Source organism: Pleurodeles waltl, chromosome 8 (genome assembly GCF_031143425.1).
Source record: "Pleurodeles waltl isolate 20211129_DDA chromosome 8, aPleWal1.hap1.20221129, whole genome shotgun sequence".
NCBI lineage: Eukaryota > Metazoa > Chordata > Amphibia > Caudata > Salamandridae > Pleurodeles > Pleurodeles waltl.
The window spans coordinates 1,543,984,614-1,544,000,858 of record NC_090447.1 but is presented as its reverse complement, the minus strand read 5'-3'; the positions used below and the strand labels follow the sequence as shown (position 1 = coordinate 1,544,000,858).

The window sequence follows — 16,245 nt, the reverse complement described above, 5'->3', positions numbered from 1 at the left end:
TTATCTTGAGATTTTTCACCATCTTTCTTCTTATTGTTCTCTTTGTCACCCCCTGTATGAACTTTTCTGTTCACCCTTGTTCTGACCCATTTGTCTGCCTTCTTTCCCAATTCTTAGGGAGAGGTCAGATCAGAATCCACCAAGTACTGGTGCAACAAATCAGACACACAATTATTAAGAATATGCCCTCTCAGGATCAAGTTATACAGGCTGTCATAATCAGTAACTTTACTGCCATGTAACCACCCCTCCAAGGCCTTCACTGAATGGTCAATGAAATCAACCCAGTCTTGTGAAGACTCCTTTTTGGTCTCTCTGAACTTTATCCTGTATTGTTCAGTGGTTAAGCCATAACCATCCAGGAGTGCATTCTTAAGAACTTTGTAATCATTGGCTTCATTTTCTTTCACAGTAAGGAGCCTATCCCTACCTTTTCCACTAAATGATAGCCATAGGATAGCAGCCCACTGCCTTTGAGGGACATCCTGTACAGCACAGGCCCTCTCAAGTGCAGCAAACCACTTGTTAATGTCATCCCCCTCCTTATAAGGGGGAACTATCTTGTGCAGATTCCTGGAATCATGCTCTTTTGCAGGATGACTATGGGGAATACTGCTGCTGCCACCATGGGTTTCTAAACCCAGTTTCTGTCTTTCCTTTTCTAGTTCTAAGGACTGTCTATCCAAACCCAGCTGTTGCTTCTTAAGCTTCAGTCTGGTTTGTTCCACCCTCAACTTATTGAGTTCCCTTTCTAACATTCTGTCATCAGGGTTGGTGGGAGGGACATTCCTAGACACAGAAGTATGATGAGAATGTACAGAAGGAGACCTGTCCCTTACAGAGGGCACCCTAACAGCTTGGCTGACAGTGTAATGTGAGAGCACACCATCTGTATGATGTGACTCCACCTCAGTACCAACTATGCTAGACTGTCTAGTAATGGGCAGGCTAGGAAGTTTCTTTCCTGAATCTTTTCCTGGGGGAGTCCCTGGATCAGATTGGGAACCATTAGCTACTTTTTCAACAGATGGGGCACTTTTAGCCTTATCTTGTTCTCTAAGCATGTTAAGTAACAATTCCAAGGAAGGATTCTTCCCTACACTCAAACCTCTCTCTATGCAGAGACTCCTTGCTCCTTTCCAGCTAAGGTGATCATATGCAAGTTTGGACAGATCAACATTTTGGCCTGTGCCAGACATTTTTAGAGAGAGTTAAAGTGATAGAAAAAGAGAAAAAAGTTTGTCAGAGCTTTTAGAAAGACAGAGAAAAAAACTTTTTAAACTTTTAAGAACTTTTAGAAAGTTTAGAAGCACTTTTCAGCACTTTAGAAAAGAGTGAAAAGAGGAAATGCAAAACTTTTTAGCAATGTGTACACACACTGAACTTGTTTTGTATATTTTTCTCTTATGAAAAGTACAATGACAAGAGTGGTAAGTAGTCTCAAAGCACTTATCCCACCGCTGCACAACCAATGTAGGAGGCTGGACTGGCTTGTACTGAGTACCAAGGGGTACTTACACCTTGCACCAGGCCCAGTTATCCCTTATTAGTGTATAGGGTGTCTAGTAGCATAGGCTGATAGATAATGGTAGCTTAGCAGAGCAGCTTAGGCTGAACTAGGAGACGAGTGAAGCTCCTACAGTACTACTAGTGTCACTTGCACAATATCATAAGAAAACACAATACGCAGTTATACTAAAAATAAAGATACTTTATTTTTATGACAATATGCCAAAGTATCTCAGAGTGTACCCTCAGTGAAAGGATAGGAAATATACACAAGATATATGTACACAATACCAAAAATGTGCAGTATAGTCTTAGAAAACAGTGCAAACAATGTATAGTTACAATAGGATGCAATGGGGACACATAGGGATAGGGGCAACACAAACCATATACTCCAAAAGTGGAATGCGAACCACGAATGGACCCCAAACCTATGTGACCTTGTAGAGGGTTGCTGGGACTATTAGAAAATAGTGAGGGTTAGAAAAATAGCCCACCCCAAGACCCTGAAAAGTGAGTGCAAAGTGCACTAAAGTTCCCCAAAGGACATAGAAGTCGTGATAGGGAAATTCTGCAGGAAAGACACAAACCAGCAATGCAACAACAATGGATTTCCAGTCGAGGGTACCTGTGGAACAAGGGGACCAAGTCCAAAAGTCACAAGCAAGTCGGAGATGGGCAGATGCCCAGGAAATGCCAGCTGTGGGTGCAAAGAAGCTTCTACTGGACAGGAGAAGCTTAGGTTTCTGCAGGAACGACAAGGGCTAGAGACTTCCCCTTTGGAGGACGGATCCCTCACGCCGTGGAGAGTCGTGCAGAAGTGTTTTCGCGCCGAAAGACCGCAAACAAGCCTTGCTAGCTGCAAATCATGTGGTTAGTGTTTTTGGACGCTGCTGTAGCCTAGGAGGGACCAGGATGTCGCAAATTGCGCCAGGAGACAGAGGGGATGTCGAGCAAGACAAGGAGCCCTCTCAGTAGCAGGTAGCACCCGGAGAACTGCCAGAAACAGGCACTACAAGGATGCGTGAAACGGTGCTCACCCGAAGTTGCACAAAGGAGTCCCACGTAGCCGGAGACCAACTTAGAAAGTCGTGCAATGCAGGTTAGAGTGCCGTGGACCCAGGCTTGGCTGTGCACAAAGGATTTCCGCCGGAAGTGCACAGGGGCCGGAGTAGCTGCAAAAGTCACGGTTCCCAGCAATGCAGTCTGGCGTGGGGAGGCAAGGACTTACCTCCACCAAACTTGGACTGAAGAGTCACTGGACTGTGGGGGTCACTTGGACACAGTTACTGGATTCGAGGGGCCTCGCTCGTCGTGCTGAGAGGAGACCCAAGGGACCGGTGATGCAGTTCTTTGGTGCCTGCGGTTGCAGGGGGAAGATTCCGTCGACCCACAGGAGATTTCTTCGGAGCTTCTAGTGCAGAGAGGAGGCAGACTACCCCCACAGCATGCACCACCAGGAAAACAGTCGAGAAGGCGGCAGGATCAGCGTTACAGAGTTGCAGTAGTCGTCTTTGCTACTATGTTGCAGTTTTGAAGGCTTCCAGCGCGGTCAGCAGTCGATTCCTTGGCAGAAGGTGAAGAGAGAGATGCAGAGGAACTCGGATGAGCTCTTGCATTCGTTATCTAAAGTTTCCCCAGAGACAGAGACCCTAAATAGCCAGAAAAGAGGGTTTGGCTACCTAGGAGAGAGGATAGGCTCGCAACACCTGAAGGAGCCTATCAGAAGGAGTCTCTGACGTCACCTGGTGGCACTGGCCACTCAGAGCAGTCCAGTGTGCCAGCAGCACCTCTGTTTCCAAGATGGCAGAGGTCTGGAGCACACTGGAGGAGCTCTGGACAGCTCCCAGGGGAGGTGCAGGTCAGGGGAGTAGTCACTCCCCTTTCCTTTGTCCAGTTTCGCGCCAGAGCAGGGCTAAGGGGTCCCTGAACCGGTGTAGACTGGCTTATGCAGAAATTGGCACCAAATGTGCCCATGAAAGCATTTCCAGAGGCTGGGGGAGGCTACTCCTCCCCTGCCTTCACACCATTTTCCAAAGGGAGAGGGTGTAACACCCTCTCTCAGAGGAAGTCCTTTGTTCTGCCATCCTGGGACAAGCCTGGCTTGACCCCAGGAGGGCAGAAACCTGTCTGAGGGGTTGGCAGCAGCAGGAGCTGCAGTGAAACCCCAGGAAAGGCAGTTTGGCAGTACCAGGGTCGGTGCTACAGACCACTGGGATCATGGGATTGTGCCAACTATGCCAGGATGGCATAGAGGGGGCAATTCCATGATCATAGACATGTTACATGGCCATATTCGGAGTTACCATTGTGAAGCTACATATAGGTAGTGACCTATATGTAGTGCACGCGTGTAATGGTGTCCCCGCACTCACAAAGTCCGGGGAATTGGCCCTGAACAATGTGGGGGCACCTTGGCTAGTGCCAGGGTGCCCTCACACTAAGTAACTTTGCACCTAACCTTTACCAGGTAAAGGTTAGACATATAGGTGACTTATAAGTTACTTAAGTGCAGTGTAAAATGGCTGTGAAATAACGTGGACGTTATTTCACTCAGGCTGCAGTGGCAGGCCTGTGTAAGAATTGTCAGAGCTCCCTATGGGTGGCAAAAGAAATGCTGCATCCCATAGGGATCACCTGGAACCCCAATACCCTGGGTACCTCAGTACATATACTAGGGAATTATAAGGGTGTTCCAGTAAGCCAATGTAAATTGGTAAAATTGGTCACTTGCCTGTTAGTGACAATTTGAAAGAAATGAGAGAGCATAACCACTGAGGTTCTGATTAGCAGAGCCTCAGTGAGACAGTTAGTCACTACACAGGTAACACATTCATACAGGCCACAAACTTATGAGTACTGGGGACCTGACTAGCAGGGTCCCAGTGACACATAACAAACATACTGAAAACATAGGGTTTTCACTAAGAGCACTGGGCCCTGGCTAGGAGGATCCCAGTGAGACAGTGAAAACACCCTGACATACACTCACAAACAGGCCAAAAGTGGGGGTAACAAGGCTAGAAAGAGGCTACTTTCTCACAGGAAGTTTCTATCCCTTGTCGTTCTTGCAGAATCCACAGCTTCTACCATCCGGTGGCAGCTTCTTTGCACCCACAGCTGGCATTTCCTGGGCATCTGTCCACTCCCGACTTGATGGTGATTTTTGGACTTGGTCCCCTTGTTCCACAGGTACTCTCGTCTGGAAATCCATCGTTGTTGCATTGCTGGTGTTGGTCTTTCCTGCAGAATTCCCCTATCACGACTTCTGTGCTCTTTGGGGAACTTAGGTGCACTTTGCATTCACTTTTCAGGGTCTTGGGGAGGGCTAATTTTCTAACTCTCACTATTTTCTAATAGTCCCAGCGACCCTCTACAAGGTCACATAGGTTTGGGGTCCATTCGTGGTTCGCATTCCACTTTTGGAGTATATGGTTTGTGTTGCCCCTATCCCTATGTGTCCCCATTGCATCCTATTGTAACTATACATTGTTTGCACTGTCTTCTAAGACTATACTGCATATTTTTGGTATTGTGTACATATAACTTGTGTATATTTGCTATCCTCTTACTGAGGGTACACTCTAAGATACTTTGGCATATTGTCATAAAAATAAAGTACCTTTATTTTTAGTATAACTGTGTATTGTGTTTTCTTATGATATTGTGCAAGTGACACTTGTGGTACTGTAGTAGCTTCACACGTCTCCTAGTTCAGCCTAAGCTGCTCTGCTAAGCTACCATTATCTATCAGCCTATGCTGCTAGACACCCTATACACTAATAAGGGATAACTGGGCCTGGTGCAAGGTGCAAGTACCCCTTGGTACTCACTACAAGCCAGTCCAGCCTCCTACATGAGGTCATTAAGAGAGGCAACAATTCAGCCATAGCTCATAATGTACCTCCAGTAATACCCAATATGGCCAAGAAAGGCTCTGACCTGGGTCTGAGTTGTAGGGAGAGCCCATTCTAAAACAGTCTGGATCTTCCCTTGTAGTGGTTCAGTCTGTTCACTGCCTACCAGGTGTCTCAGATAAACCACTTTCTCCTGCCCTATCTGGCATTTTGAAGCCTTGATAGTGGGGCCTTCCTTTTGCAGGGCCTCCAAAACCTTCCACAGGTGGACCAGGTGGTCATCACAGGTGGAGATAAATACAGCAATATCATCTAGATATGCTGCAGTAAATGCTTCCGCAACTTGGGGTACTGTGTTCACCAGCCTCTGGAAAGTGGCAGGTGCATTTTTCAGACCAAAGGGCATAACAGTAAAACTGATAATCCCTCCAATGGTTGAAAATGCAGTTTTTGCTTTAGCATCTTCTGATAATCTGATATGCCAATACCCTGCAGTCAAATCAAAAGTGCTTAGATACTTGGCAGATGCCAGTGTATCTATTAGCTCATCTGCCCTGGGTATAGAGGGAGCATCTGTTTTTGTAACTGTATTGAGCCCTCTGTGGTCTACACAAAACCTCATTTCTCTTTTTCCATTTTGACTATGAGGTTTGCGGACCAGCACCACTGCCTGGCCCAGGGGATGTCTGAGTGCTCACCTCCTGGTTTTTCCCTGTGAGGCACCCACTCTTGGGCAACCCCCAGGGTGAAGTAAGGCATCAAAGTGCTGCTAGGGTCATCGTGGAGATTAAGCGAGCTATTGCCCAGAGTTACAGAGTGGGACCCATTAATTAGATTAGGCACTGAGACGAGAATTTCCTGGTCCAAGGGAATTGAGCCCAAGGCCCACCAAGGTAGGAATTGAACCCTGGTCCAGTCCAGATCTCTGCATCAGGGTCTGCCGCTCTAACCATCGTGCCACACTTCTCCATATATGAGATCACTGTTAGTCATTCAATGATTTGCAAACAGGTGTCCCTTCATGGCTTTTGCAATGCGGAGATGGCGAACTTGGCCTGAAACCTGAAGGGTACTCCCGTCCCTTTGATTCGCGCAGTATGTCAGATACTTTCTAATAGAAGTTATGCGGTACTGAGGGATGAAAGCTGCTGCGGAATGAAACCAGGAATTGAGTATATGATTTTGGTTTCTCAAATGGTGACTTGTTGCAGCCATGTTTATTCCCCCCCCCCCCACACAAGAGATAAAAGTAGCAGATGTGGCCTCACAATGCTAATATAAATTTTGACAAGCTCAGCAGACTAAAGGCACTATTGTTTCAAAACACGTGGCTCTCACATTAGTCAAAGAGACCTATGATCTCCAGATAGCAATGTCATTAGTTGAGATACAGTCCCTTTCAAATACCAACTTCCCCAAGCATTTTGGAGAATTGGTGAGCAGGATTTTTAATGCATTGAACAGTGTGGGGATTGTGCACTTTTTAAAGGCTATTGGTTCTAGATTTGTCAGTACCTTCCGGACCATGTTTGGAGTCGTACATTCAGCCACACATTCACTCTTTTTGATTGCCTTTGGTGGAGTCCCAATTACTTTGGCATTAATTGAAGGTATTTTGCTGCTGCTATTTTTGATACGCAGTGACTTTTCCTTCTCAGCAAAGCGGAGTGATGGAGCTACTACCAGCCCAGCTGTGTCAGAATTGCATGAAGCAGTACTTCGGAGCTTTCTTGTTGAGGAGCTGGAGCTGAATTGGTCATTGACATTCCGACCAGTTCTAACTTGTGTGCAGCCAATTTTCCATTGTATTTGGTGCTTCTGCGGATGTTCACTGGAAGTGTGTCTTGTTGTTCAGTCCGTGCCTCCTATGGACAAGCATCTGTTAATGTTCTCGATGAGCGTTCATTCACGGACATGACCCTTGAGACTGAGGTTGATAAGCAAGGGTTTTTATGAGCCCCCACTCGTGGATTTGCTGGCTCCAAAGACAGCCGGCACAATGGACAGTGCTGCCATTGCAGACCCACCGACCATGCACGCAACCTGGGATTCATCCTGGACTCCTCACTATCTATGACTCAGCAAGTCAACGCCATCTCCTCCTCCTGCTTCAACACCCTCTGCACGCTTCGAAAGATCTACAAATAGATTCCCACTGAAACCAGAAGAACAGTTGCCCAAGCCCTCGTAAGCAGCAAACTGGACTACGGCAATGCCCTCTACGCAGGAACCACGGCCACACCCCAGAAAAGGCTGCAGCGCATCCAGAACACCTCTGCACGCCTCTTCCTGGACATCCCCTGGCACTGCCACATCACAGCCCACCTGAGAGAACTGCATTGGCTCCCCGTCAACAAGAGAATCACCTTCAAACTCCTCACCCACGCTCACAAGGCACTGCATATTACCGGAGCAGAATACCTCAACAGACGGCTCCCCTTCTACACCCCGACCCGACAGCTTCGCTCTGCCCACCTTGCCCTCGCCACCGTTCCACGTATCTGCAGAACAACCACTGGGGGCAGATCATTCTCGCACCTCGCCGCCAAGACGTGGAATTCTCTTCCCACCCACCTGCGTCAGACCAAGGACCTCCTTACCTTCAGGAGACTTCTCAAGACTTGGCTGTTCGAACAGTAGCAGCTCCCCCCAGCACTCTGAGACCCTCACGGGTGAGTAGTGCGCTCTACAAATTCCCTGATTGATTGATTGATTGTGTGACTGAGGCTTCTGCACACTTCTGCCAATGCCTTGATCAACTTGTTGCCTGCCGAAGTGGAGTCCTTTCTAATCTCCGTCTCTATTTATGACATCAGAGATTTTCTGCAAGACCATATTTACTGTTGAACGTTCAACCATTGGCTTTTTTCAAAGTATAAAATGTGATACAGAATTGCCTTTTAATATGGTCTATTTGGTGGCCGCGTTGCTTGTCGACTTAGACATTTTAACACTTATGTAGGGTTTTAATATATGCTTTTAGGTTTTTAGTTTTTAGCTTTTTTAAGCTTTAGGATTTGGACTTGGGGTTCTTGTTCTGGCAATAGGGGATGATGTTGTGGGTCCATTTTAGCTCCTTGCCTGGGCACATCAATTCCGGCTTGGCTGAAGCTTTTGACCTGTGCCCTTTTACCTAGGTATTATGTTCTGTTTCCATTTATTCATTTTATTTATTTTAGCACAGCCTGCTTTTAGTCGTAATGTTTTATTTTCATAATCAGTTGCCACTCCGCTAAAGATTCACTATCATTGTTGTGCATGTCACATTTCCATTGTGTTCTTTTGCCCTGGGTTGACACAAGACCAGAATGAGAACAACATAGGATAATATTTTGATTTTGCCGCCACAAGACTGCACAAATAGTCTAACACTTAGATACATGTCCAGGTCAGGCTTATTTTGTGAGAGCAAAACATGCCTCTTATATAACACCTTGTGGGACAAAGGGACAAAGGACTTTAGAGGGAACTTTCCTGCCAAGACTTTCCATCCATACTGCATGCCATTTCTCAGCTGACCTCAGCCTTTCTGTCACTAGGGAACTTTATCTGGAGATCGGAAGCCAGACCTTGTACCAAGGTTAGGGGTGAGGTGCGTTTCTCATGGACACTGCACGGTCAGATTGGGCCAACACTGCCATTCTCTTGCTATAGGCTAGAGATTAGGCTCTTTAGGTAGGAATCATTTATTCATGATTATTGAAATATGTTGCGGTTGTTTATTTTCACATCTCTGATTCTCGCAATCCTGATATTGCTATTGCTCATCATCCTAATCCTTTCAGCTCATGCATTTTATGGTAGATTGCAATCTTTTCAATAAATGCATTGAAAACTCTCCTCCGTCTCCTTTCTTGCCTGTGTGTGTGTGTAAGAGACTTCCTACTGGAGAGAGGAAAGGGCACAACTTGTTCACAGCAACTTCCCTGAGTGGCTTTCAGAGTCCATGCGCTAGGCTGCCATAAATCACCTTTTACCACTTGGGTTTTGGTGAGGCGGTGCTAGAGAGGTGGGAGGGTTGTGCCAAGCTGACAAAGAGGTGTGGGAGTGACTCAGTTGCCCACAAGCAGAGGTGCTGCTTCCCAACTCCAGATACGAGAGTCCTTATGACACTTGCTGTGTCTGTGCAGAGTAGGTACAGGAGATCCTGAGTTTAGCTGTCTCTGGAAAGAGGGTGGTCTCTTTTTTGAGTATGTATGTCTTTGTGATAAAGCCACACTTTGTTTATTACTTATTTTACACAGTGTTGGTTGTTGTTGACTTGTTTGTCAAGTCACTTTTATAAGCAAGGATCATGGCTAGCCGCAGAGTGACAGCTCAGTAGATTCTAGTTTGCGTTTTGAATCTTCCTCTGAAACATGATTATGAGACTGACTCTGCATCTGAGGCCGAGGAGGATGTGCAGGATTCTGGCAGTAAATGTTCTGTCCAAGAGGAATCATCTGATGATGAAGCCATGTAGTGAATCCTAGTTCATTTTAATGGGATAACAGGAGTTAGCTTAGCCTATGGCTTGCAGACTCGTGCCCCCGTCACCTTGTGATTTTTAACCTACTTAGCTTGCTCTGTCTTAGCCCATTTAATTATTTAATTCTTCTAAGATGGCTGCCTTGTTGATAGTTAGGCCACTTGTTATGCTTTGCATTATCAGTGCCACCGCCCTAAGGCGTCAAGATCAAGCAACAAAGACAAACAAACAGTAGGCATTCACACTTAGGGATTTTCCCTCTCTATACTTTTGAGGGATTGTTTATATTAATTGCCGTCCCAAGCATGTCTGTTATCTATTGTTTAGGAACACACCTACATCAGGGGGCCTTGAAGATCTGTATAAATACATCGTACTTTAGACAGATAATCAGAGGGATTCCGACCAGAGGGCATCGCCACCACCGCTGATACCGATGCTGCAGTCGTCTTGACGCTGACCCAGTCTTCGTGTCCTGTGGAGTCTGAGATAGAGACCTCATTCCAAGGTAACGAGGGTTGGGGGCTCCTCTCATGCACATGGCATTGGTAGATTAGGTTTAGCAAACCCAGCTCTCCTCTAGGTAGGAGGTTAGGCCTCTCACACTAGGGTGTTAGCGCATATTACATCTCGTATGTCTTTCTCTTGCATTGCAAGATGGTGGGGATCTTTGTAATAATGACTCTCGTCTTCACAATTCTGTTTCTTGCATTCTTCATTATCCTAATCATTGCAGTCCATGCAACTTATCGCAAATTGCAGTTATGTTAAATAAAAATTATTGAAACTTTACTGCATCTTTGTCATTGCCTGTGTTTGTATGGGATATGATATATCTGTGAGAAAGGGATGATCTCCGTTTAACCACAACACTCCCTGAGATGTCTTGTTCTTGAGTCCATGCCTAAAGGCAGCCACAAATCATCTTTTACTATTGTGTTTCTGGTGAGGTGCTGCTAGTGAGCCGGTAAGGTTGGGACAACAGTTGTGATTTGTTGTAGGATAGGTGTAGTCACCTACAAACAAAAGTACTGTCATCCTTTAACCAGCAGTCTTGCCTAGAGCAAGAATCCAAACTACGACAGCCACTGATGTGCCGATAGTGTAGTGTAGGAAAGTACCATCTTGCCTGGCATGTTACCCCCATTTTTCACTGTATATATGTTGTTTTAGTTGTATGTGTCACTGGGACCCTGCCAGCCAGGGCCCCAGTGCTCATAAGTGTGCCCTCTATGTGTTACCTGTGTTATGACTAACTGTCTCACTGAGGCTCTGCTATCCAGAACCTCAGTGGTTATGCTCTCTCATTTCTTTCCAAATTGTCACTAACAGGCTAGTGACCAATTTCACCAATTTACATTGGCATACTGGAACACCCTTATAATTCCCTAGTATATGGTACTGAGGTACCCAGGGTATTGGGGTTCCAGGAGATCCCTATGGGCTGCAGCATTTCTTTTGCCACCCATAGGGAGCCCTGACAATTCTTACACAGGCCTGCCACTGCAACCTGAGTGAAATAACGTCCACGTTATTTCACAGCCATTTACCACTGCACTTAAGTAACTTATAAGTCACTAAATATGTCTAACCTTTACCTGGTAAAGGTTGGGTGATAAGTTACTTAGTGTGTGGGCACCCTGGCACTAGCCAAGGTGCCCCCACATTGTTCAGGGCAAATTCCCCGGACTTTGTGAGTGTGGGGACACCATTACACGCGTGCACTACACATAGGTCAATACCTATGTGTAGCTTCACAATGGTAACTCCGAATATGGCCATGTAACATGTCTATGATCATGGAATTGCCCCCTCTATGCCATCCTGGCATTGTTGGCACAATCCCATGATCCCACGGGTCTGTAGCACAGACCCGGGTACTGCCAAACTGCCTTTTCAGGGGTTTCACTGCAGCTGCTGCTGCTGCCAACCCCTCAGACAGGCTTCTGCCCTCCTGGGGTCCAGCCAGGCTTGGCCCAGGATGGCAGAACAAAGGACTTCCTCAGAGAGAGGGTGTTACACCCTCTCCCTTTGGAAAAAGGTGTTAAGGCAGGGGAGGAGTAGCCTCCCCCAGCCTCTGGAAATGCTTTCATGGGCACAGATGGTGCCCATTTCTGCATAAGCCACTCTACACCGGTTCAGGGACCCCTCAGCCCTGCTCTGGCGCAAAACTGGACAAAGGAAAGGGGAGTGACCACTCACCTGACCTGCACCTCCCCTGGGAGGTTCCCAGAGCTCCTCCAGTGTGCTCCAGACCTCTGCCATCTTGGAAACAGAGGTGCTGCTGGCACACTGGACTGCTCTGAGTGGCCAGTGCCACCAGGTGACGTCAGAGACTCCTTCTGATAGGCTCCTTCAGGTGTTGCTAGCCTATCCTCTCTCCTAGGTAGCCAAACCCTCTTTTCTGGCTATTTAGGGTCTCTGTCTCTGGGGAAACTTTAGATAACGAATGCAAGAGCTCATCAGAGTTCCTCTGCATCTCTCTCTTCACCTTCTGCCAAGGAATCGACTGCTGACCGTGCTGGAAGCCTGCAAAACTGCAACAAAGTAGTGAAGACGACTACTGCAACTCTGTAAAGCTGATCCTGCCGCCTTCTCGACTGTTTTCCTGGTGGTGCATGCTGTGGGGGTAGTCTGCCTCCTCTCTGCACTAGAAGCTCCGAAGAAATCTCCCGTGGGTCGACGGAATCTTCCCCCTGCAACCGCAGGCACCAAAAAACTGCATCACCGGTCCTCTGGGTCTCCTCTCAGCACGACAAGCGAGGTCCCTTGAATCCAGCAACTCTGTCCATGTGACTCCCACGGTCCAGTGACTCTTCAGTCCAAGATTGATGGAGGTAAATCCTTGCCTCCCCACGCCAGACTGCATTGCTGGGAACCGCGTCTTTTGCAGCTACTCCGGCTCCTGTGCACTTTCAGAGGGAATCCTTTGTGCACAGCCAATCCTGGGTCCACGGCACTCTAACCTGCATTGCACGACCTCCTGAGTTGTCCTCCGGCGGCGTGGGACTCCTTTGTGCAACTTCGGGTGAGCACCGTTTCACTCCACTTTGTAGTGCCTGTTCTGGCACTTCTGTGGGTGCTGCCTGCTTTTGAGAGGGCTCCTTGTCTTGCTGGGCGCCCCCTCTGTCCCCTAACGCAATTGGTGACATCCTGGTCCCTCCTGGGCCACAGCAGCATCCAAAAACCCTAACCGCATGATTTGCAGCTAGCAAGGCTTGTTTGCGGTCTTTCTTCAGGAAAGCACTCCTGCACAACTCTTCACGACGTGGGACATCCATCCTCCAAAGGGGAAGTTTCTAGCCCTTGTCATTCCTGCAGAATCCTCAGATTCTACTGCCTAGTAGCAGCTTCTTTGCACCCACAGCTGGCATTTTCTGGGCACCTGCCCACTCTCGACTTGATCGTGACTTTTGGACTTGGTCCCCTTGTTCCACAGGTACTCTCGTCTGGAAATCCATCGTTGTTGCATTGCTGGTTTTGGTCTTTCCTGCAGAATTCCCCTATCACGACTTCTGTGCTCTTTGGGGAACTTTAGTGCACTTTGCACTCACTTTTCAGGGTCTTGGGGTGGGCTATTTTTCTAACCCTCACTGTTTTCTTACAGTCCCAGCGACCCTCTACAAGGTCACATAGGTTTGGGGTCCATTCGTGGTTCGCATTCCACTTTTGGAGTATATGGTTTGTGTTGCCCCTATCCCTATGTGTCCCCATTGCATCCTATTGTAACTATACATTGTTTGCACTGTTTTCTAATACTATAATGCATATTTTTGGTATTGTGTACATATATCTTGTGTATATTTGCTATCCTCATACTGAGGGTACTCACTGAGATACTTTGGCATATTGTCATAAAAATAAAGTACCTTTATTTTTAGTATATCTGTGTATTGTGTTTTCTTATGATATTGTGCAAGTGACACTAGTGGTACTGTAGGAGCTTCACTCGTCTCAAAGTTCAGCCTAAGCTGCTCTGCTAAGCTACCATTATCTATCAGCCTAAGCTGCTAGACACCCTATACACTAATAAGGGATACCTGGGCCTGGTGCAAGGTGTAAGTACCCCTTGGTACTCACTACAAGCCAGTCCAGCCTCCTACATGTAGCAAGAGGCATCTGGGCTGCAGCCTGGGGATGAAAGGCTTCCCATTGGGAGAGCTGAACTCTGGGTTGCCTCAAACATGGTGCAGCCCGCCTTAACTGGTGTCGCAGGGTGTACAGTGAATACTGAAAACATTTTGCCTTTGAATTTCCTTCAGATGTTTACAGATGATGTATTTTTGGATGAGACTGTTGACCAGACTAATGTGTATGTTGAACAATAGTTGAGGGACAACGGTGCCAGACTGAGGCCCTGCGCTAGAGCTACCCGATGGATTCCCACAAATTTGGATGTGTTGAAGTTCTTGGGTTTAACTTTTTTGATGGATGTAGGAAAGTACCATCTTGCCTTGCATGTTACCCCCATATTTCACTGTATCTATCGTTCAGGGCAAATTCCCCAGACTTTGTGAGTGCGGGGACACCATTACACGCGTGCACTATACATAGGTCACTACCTATGTATAGCGTCACAATGGTAACTCCGAACATGGCCATGTAACATGTCTAAGATCATGGATTTGTTACCCCAATACCATTCTGGTATTGGGGGGACAATTCCACGATCGCTCGGGTCTCTAGCACAGAACCCGGGTACTGCCAAACTCCCTTTCCGGGGTCTCCACTGCAGCTGCTGCCAACACCTCAGACAGGTTTCTGCCCTCCTGGGGTCCAGGCAGCTCTGGTGAACAGATGATAAACAGAAGAGCCTGTATAGTTTAACTAGTGAACAGATAAACAGCGGGATAGCCTGTATGGTTTAACTGGTGAACAGATAAACAGCAGAGACTGTATAGTTTAGCTGGTGAACAGATAAACAGCAGAGACTGTATAGTTTAGCTGGTGAACAGATAAACAGCAGAGCCTGTATAGTTTAACTGATGAACAGATAAACAGCAGAGCTTGTATAGTTGAAACATCAGAGCCTGTATAGTTTAGCTGGTGAACTGATAAAAGGCAGAGCCTGCATGGTTTAACTAGTGAATAGATAAACAGTGGCAGAGCCTGTATAGTTTAACTGGTGAACAGATAAACAGCAGAGCCTGTATAGTATAACTAGTGAACAGATAATCAGCGGAGCCTGTATAGTTTAACTGGTGAACAGATGATAAACAGCAGAGCCTGTACGGCTTAACTGGTGAACAGATGATAAACAGCAGAGCCTGTATAGTTTAACTGCTGAACAGATAAACAGCAGTGCCTGTACAGTTTAACTGGTGAACAGATAAACAGTAGAGCCTGTGTAGTTTAACTGGTGAACAGATAAACAGCAGAACCTGTATAGTTTAACTAGTGAACAGATAAATAGCGGCAGAGCAGATAAAACGCAGACCCCATATAGTTCAACTGGTGAACAGATGATAAACAGCAGTGCCCGTATAGTTTAACTGGTGAACGAACAAACAGCAGAACCTGTATAGTTTATCTTGTGAACATGGTTTAACTAGTGAATAGATAAACAGCGGAAGAGCCTGTATAGTTTGACTGGTGAACAGATAAACAGCACAGCCTGTATAGTATAACTAGTGAACAGATAAACCGCAGCAGAGCCTGCATAGTTTAACTGGTGAACACATCATAAACAGCAGAGTCTGTATAGTTTAACTGGTGAACAGATAAAGAGCAGAGCTTGTATAGTTTAGCTGGTGAACAGATAAACAACAGATCCTATATAGTTTAACTGGTGAACAGATAAACAGTAGAGCCTGTATAGTTTAACTGGTGAACCGATGATAAACAGCAGAGCTTGCATAGTTTAACTGGTGAACTGATGATGAACAGCAGAGCCTGTATAGTTTAACAGGTGAACAGATAAATAGCAGACCTTCGTTAATTTAACTAGTGAACAGATGAACAGCAGAACCTGTATAGTTTAACTTGTGGACAGATAAACAGCAGAGCCGTTGTAGTTTAGCTGGTGAACAGATAAACAGCAGAGCTTGTATATTTTAACTGGTGAACAGATAAACAGCAGAACTGGTAAAGTTTACCTTGTGAACAGATAAACGGCAGAGCCTGCATGGTTTAACTAGTCAATAGATAAACAGCTGCAGAGCCTGTATAATTTAACTGGTGAACAGATAAACAGCAGAGCCTGTATAGTATAACTGTTGAACAGATGATAAATGGCAGAACTTGTATAGTTTAACTGGTGAACGGATAAACATAAGAGCCTGCATTGTTTAACTGGTGAACAGATACACATCAGAGCTTGTATAGTTTAACAGGTGAACAGATAAACAGCAGAGCCTGTATAGTTTAACTAGAGAACAGATAAACAGCAGAACCTGTCTAGTTTAACTGGTG

General features: G+C 46.3%; 1 protein-coding gene across 1 annotated transcript in view; it reads right to left on the bottom strand.

Moving 5' to 3' along the window:
• Positions 1-16,245, bottom strand: part of VTCN1 (V-set domain containing T cell activation inhibitor 1) — a 157,742-nt gene that overhangs the window by 101,246 nt on the left and 40,251 nt on the right. The window lies entirely within an intron of this gene.